The following is a 4,630-nucleotide window of genomic DNA, read 5'->3' on the forward strand; positions in this document are numbered from 1 at the left end:
TCCCTTTCTTTTTCTCTCTCTTTTTTTTTTTTTTTTTTTTTTTTTTTGCCCAAGAGCTAGTTTAAAGACTACTAGAGGAGAGAAGAATATACCATCCCCGAGTATGCCATTTTTGGCATATTGATTATTTTGAATTAAAGATACTTGAGAAACAGCCAGCATAAGGAGGACACTCCGACCTTCCTTTGTCCCCCTGAAAGTGGGGAAATAAATTTTCTATGTGAAAGGGACCCTCTCTGCACAAGGAAGGTAGAAGGCATCCTTATCACCAGCAGTAAGGAATTCACAGCAGAGAAAAGCTGTATAGACAAACCTTGTTCCTTCCTCACTACTTTACCCCTCCAAGCCCAGATGCCTTTGTCTTGTCAGTTCTTCACGGGTGGATTGTTTGTCTAAAAGGTACAAAAGCTGCTCGCTTTGATCACTTCTTTGGTTCTCATATTTTTATGGAGCTCCTGCACATAGGAAATTATATTTGCTTTTCGCCTGTTCATCTGTTTTATGTCAATGTCATTAGGACATCAGCAGATGAACTTAGAAGGGAAGAAGCGAAACATTTTCTGCCGCTACACTGCCTGAATCCCTCCACAGAGGTGGGCTTAGATGTGGTATTATGCAACAGCAGTTTTGAGGCCAGTTCTGAATGTGGTGGTGGTTTGGTGCTTTGGGTTTTGCTCTGGTTGTTTGAAAGAAGGGAGCCTATAGGAGGGGCCTTCTGGGACAGTTGTAAGAATTGTGCCTTTTATTTTAGCTGGAATCATGAGCTAGAATAATCAGTGCATAGCCAAGTCTGTCTGTCTGTCTTTGTTCTTTCTCTCTCTCTCTTCCGTACTTTGTTTCATATTGCTCCCGAAGACATGTAGGATAGACTATAGAAATATGACAAGAAAATTCTGCTGATGATGTGCACTTGTTTGTTCTGGCCCGGAAGCCCTCATTTGCTTACCACCTCACCACACTTACCATTGTGAATTTTTTGTAAGGAGGTAAGTTTGTTTACTCCCAGTCACTCCTGAACAAAAGAGCTGATTTTTTTCAGTGGTTACAAACCATGGGGCTCACTAATTAGGTGTCCCTCTTTAAAAAAAAAGAAAGAAAGAAAAGAAAAAGAAAAAATAAAGCTGACAAGCAGATACTGTAGAGGAGAAGGAAGAATCACGAGGTACCCCTTGGGGGGAGTTCAGAGGAAACCGTTGAAGACCAGAAAGGTCAGAAAGAGATTTGGATCACTGATGCTAGAGATAAGCAGAAGGGCTAGGACCACAGAGTATTTTGAACAATAAAACAAGAAAATGTAGCGAAGACCACTTTCACGAACCCACTGTGCCTAAAAAAACCTCAACAGAGGACCGACTTAGAAAGCCTTTTGGAAGTCTCTGAATTTTGAATTTCTTTGTGCCCATTTTCAAGCAGACTGTTGGAATTGGACTGAGGCGCAAAAAAAAGTATAAGCACTAAACGTCCCTAGTAATAGAACCAATCTGTGTTTAAAAAAGGATTGAAGGGTTGTAGAATGCCCCCCTCCCTCCAAACATCCTTCTTGGGCACAGGGATTATTTTGAGCTGATTCTTTTTAAGAAATGAGAGAAGCGCTGAACACAGAAATAACCCTTTTGTATGGAATATTTCCATTTATAAGGGGAACGTTCCTTGTAAGTTTCCCTCTCTGTACCAGGAAGAGAAGGATGACTCTAAATTATCAGAAACACCCACCGGGGGGAAGACACCCTATTTAAGTCTGCCTACAACCTACCCTTGTTTACTATGCTCTTCCTCCTAACCTCCCATAACTACACCCCCGTGTCCCCCACCCAGCCCCCAACAGCTTTCTTCCATCTTTAGCTGGAGATGGTATTGGGCCATTTCAGGGAGTTTTGCTCAGTTTCCTGGTATCTCCCATGTATACAAGAGATATACAGGTTACCACACTTCTGTTTGCTTTTCTGCTTTGGCTGCATTCCAGAAATTTGATATGTGACATTCTTCTGGTTATGATTGTATTACTTTGGGGATCTTTGAGTTTCGATTTTCATTTTCACCAATATGGTTGCCTTTTTTTTTTCCTTAGTGGTTCAGTTTGTTTGCATGTAACATTGTTAATTATTTCTGGCTTTGTTGCGTCCTGACCAGAACATTTGTTAAATAATCTCTTGGCACTTATTGTCACAATTCCATTGGCATTAGAAGCAGGATAATAATTTTTCTATGACGACTTTAGTGCCCGATTTGTACATTCTCAAATCACTTTACTCACAGTTGTTAAGCCTACGGTACCATGTCCAACCAAACATTGCTGGGACCCAAGTCCAAGTGCAGTTAGGATACCTGTTGCCAAAAAAAAATGTGAAGGGACCCTCCCTTTTAATGTCTGTTACCCATGCTCCTCACTGCTCAGGGACTAGGAGAGATGCTGTCACCTCTGGAGCATGAGACAGTGAAGGTTTGGGCTACAGAAAACTGGCATTTTGGTCTGGAGTAAGTACAAGGTGGCTGGGACAATAAGATGGTGGAAGACACAGGGACAGCCTTGCAGGGAGGTGAGGTGCTCCCCTTGTAAGCAAAGCTGCCCCCACAGGGCGCATCCAGAATATCACGGGGGATGCTGTGGTCACTGTCCTGGCCGCTCCAGTGGACACTGCATCAGGTGTCCTCCTCGTGCAGGCCACTCTGTGGACCATGGCCACCATCTGCTCTGGTCTCATTGGCTGTAGCTCCTTTTCCCAAGTAGGGTCACCCTTTCTCCCCCAAGAAAATAGCTCCTCTTTTCCTGGGACCTACTGTTCTAAGGGAAGACATTGTCAGTGCGTGAAAGGTGATAGGACTTTCTAAATGAGTATGGCCTCCCAGGGAATCCCACTTGATCTCTTATCCTCGCTGACATTATGATGTAATGGAAACGTCTCTCAGTGAAGAGCACTGTTCTTTGCACATACACCCAAGTTTAATTTCTGGTTGGGTGTCCCTCTGGTAGGGCCATTTATTACATAAGAAAAAAGAAATATCCCCTGAATTTCTACTTTTTCTCTTCTAAAAATTTCACGTTTCGATCTTTCAGCTTCTAACTGGACCATAACTAGTTGCTTTGCTAGGACTTTGTTATCCTTTCATACTGTCTGGGCCTTTTTAATTATCCCTGGACATTTTTCCCCCTAAAATTGACATTCTGGCTCAAAGCCAGTATCTACTGCCTATGAAAAAGTGTCCAAAGTTAGTGAGAAGGATGTCACTTGCGTTTAAAAAAGCCAGTTGCTCATTTTGATAATCTAGGCCCTTTCTCATGTGACCCCATTTTACCTTGTTCTGTTGAAAATCCTACAGTTGCTCATGAGTTTGGTACTTTGTGATAGCAATAGAAAGAGCATGTGTGACCTGGTTCAGATCCCAACCTGCTAACACAGTGTCTGGGTGACCTTAAGAATTAGCCTTTGTTTTCTGATCCGTAGATAAAATAATGTTCACCCATGGACGTGTTTTGGGATGAGAACAGGAGCCCAGGACATGGTAGTCTCTCCCACTGCACCTGCTTGTGGTGTGAGAGCCAGCCAACCTGCTCTCCTTGTAAGACTGCAGACAACCGTTCCGTTCTCCAGTCAATGCCTTTCATAAGTGCCCCCCTCTGAGGCTCTCCGCACCTGCCATGCGTAGAGGGGTCAGGGATGCTGCTGGACACCCTACAACGCACAGGACAGCACCCCCAACAAAGAATTACCAGGCCCCAACGTCAATCGCGCTGAGGTTGAGAAGCCCTCAGAACCACCTGGGAAGGGCCTCTGGGTGCGGTCACCTAAGGATCCCGATGTGCCCGAAGTTTATCATAACTCTCCCAAAACAGGAAAAGATCATCTCCTGGATGAAGATGTTCTGGGTTCTCCAAACATTTAGCTGCTTTGTCCTTTGGCTTAATTGCTCCAGCAAGCAGAATGGCTTCCGGAAATGTTGCTGTTCTTTGTCTCCCCTAGGAACCTTAAGGGAAGTGAGAATCTTGCCTGTGGTGTAAGATGTGAACCCACTCCTCCTCCCCGTTTCTGTAGCCTAAGCTCTTTGGGGTCCCAGGCCATGTCTGGTGCCACTCCTGGCAATGCAGGGGAGGGGGCGCTCATTTACAAAGTTGCTCACTGACTGATCAATACCAAACACAGAACTCTGTCCATTTCACTAGCGGGAGTGGTAAGGTGGATCTAGTGATAGGCAGCTCAGACTTTCAAAACCACAAGCTGTGTATCTCCTGAGAACAGAAAATAACAAAGCAAAAAGACCTTTTCTTTCCTTTCTGAGAATGTTTCCTTTCTCAGAAAAAAAAAAAAGGTGCTACAATCACTTTCTTGTAAAGTGGTAACTGGGAGCAGCCATTGGTCACAATTGCTAATTCAGCTGGTCTCTTAAAAACAATGCTTGTCAGGCACGATTCCTCAGCTTCTCCTGCCCAACACACACACGCACACACACGCACGTGTACACAATTCTCCATGTGCTTATGTCTGCAGCAATGATATGTCACACCATTTACAGTTCTTCTTTAACTTTAGTTAAGTGTAACCTAAAATAAATACAAAATCCAATTGTGCCCTCCTGCCATTCACTGAAGATTCTTAAAGCCACAAAGCTACAGTGTCCCGTCCCCCCCCCCCCC

Source organism: Callorhinus ursinus, unplaced genomic scaffold (genome assembly GCF_003265705.2).
Source record: "Callorhinus ursinus isolate GAN/ISIS: 27379988/994484 unplaced genomic scaffold, GSC_fseal_2.0 scaffold10, whole genome shotgun sequence".
Classification (NCBI taxonomy): domain Eukaryota; kingdom Metazoa; phylum Chordata; class Mammalia; order Carnivora; family Otariidae; genus Callorhinus; species Callorhinus ursinus.